This window comes from Stegodyphus dumicola, chromosome 3 (assembly GCF_044657685.1).
Source record: "Stegodyphus dumicola isolate Sdum_Otavi_A_Nest chromosome 3, ASM4465768v1".
In the NCBI taxonomy this organism is placed as follows: domain Eukaryota; kingdom Metazoa; phylum Arthropoda; class Arachnida; order Araneae; family Eresidae; genus Stegodyphus; species Stegodyphus dumicola.
Genome location: NC_140770.1, coordinates 178452280 through 178453651, shown reverse-complemented (window position 1 = coordinate 178453651; position 1372 = coordinate 178452280). Strand labels below are relative to the sequence as shown.

At 37.2% G+C, this 1372-nt stretch overlaps 1 non-coding gene across 1 annotated transcript; it reads right to left on the bottom strand.

Annotated features, from left to right (window-relative positions):
- Nucleotides 1–333: 333 nt before the first annotated feature.
- On the bottom strand, nt 334–405 carry TRNAF-GAA (transfer RNA phenylalanine (anticodon GAA)). The gene has a single exon. It is a non-coding gene; the product is annotated as a tRNA-Phe (tRNA).
- Between the last annotated feature and the right edge of the window lie 967 nt (nt 406–1372).

The following is a 1372-nucleotide window of genomic DNA, read 5'->3' as shown; positions in this document are numbered from 1 at the left end:
CCGACCCGCCTAACCAAACAAGTTGGTCTTATGGTCATGACAGGCCACGCCCATTTCAACAAAGGAAAAAATGAAGCATAAAATATCTAAATGAGAATAATCGTGTGTATGCTCTATACCATATGTATGCTCTATGTACCATACCATTTGTATGCTCTATGTACCATAGAGCTTTACAGAAGTAATATACAAATAAATTGCATTCGTTAAGAGATTTGTGATTGTTAAACACACCATGCAATTAAGGCCATTGGTTTCGTTGGCTTCATTTAATTCCTTACATTGTAGAGTCATTAGGTTACTTGAAAGCAGAAAAGATAAAAAATATGCAACCGCCTTCGCCGGGAATCGAACCACGGATCTCTGGAATTTCGGCCCAGCGTGCTACCGTTACACCACAAAGGCACGCTAGGGAAGTGGGAGAAATACCTTATATACTCCCCTTCTTAAAGGGTGACTAGGGTTTTAGGGAACCTAGTCGCCAAATCCGGGTGCGGAGAATCATCATCCACAACCCTTTTAGGTCGGTCGCCACTTATAGAGTCATTAGGTTAATTGGAAGCAGAAAAGAGGAAAAATATGCAACCGCCTTCGCCGGGAATCGAACCACGGATCTCTGGAATACCGGCCCAGCTTGCTACCGTTACACCACGAAGGCACGCTAGGGAAGTGGGAGAGATACCGTATAACATATCAAGAAATAAATTCTTTAAAAATGTCATTCTTAACATGTTCAGCTTCCACTGCCTAAATAAAAATTAAGAATTATATCCGAAGTAATTGTAAAGAATTAGTATTATTGTGCCCGAAGTATTATTGTGCCTGAAGTAAAATAAGATATAAAAGAAAAATCTGATGTGGACACATTACTTCCTTCTATTTGGCCTATTGAATTACAGACATTTTTTACTGCACTTCCTTCAAACTTATTTCTTTGAAATATTCTAACATAATTAACCGATTCTTCAAGGCAAGTCGAAAATGACATCAAAAATCGCAAATTCTGAAATTAAATATTGTGGTTAGTTTTTGCCGCAAGATAGTCAAACTTCTTATAATTTTAATTTTACATGACGAGTATGAAACTTTGCCAAATATAAGTATAGTAATTGGTATTAAAAGTTATATTTCGTTATTTAGCGAAAATTTATTTTTTAAAACTTTGACACTGCCAAGACATGAATATTTTCGTCATGACGGCTTAGACCCTGTCTCTCAGGTATGAATAGAACACCCGCATTTTATGCTTTCTGTAACTGGTTTTATTTGACTACGACCAACGACTGCGAAAATAAAGCCCGGGTAATGCATTTTAGCCGGGTAAAAGCTGAGTGTACATGAATTATATATATTGTGATGCTTCTTTGGCGAT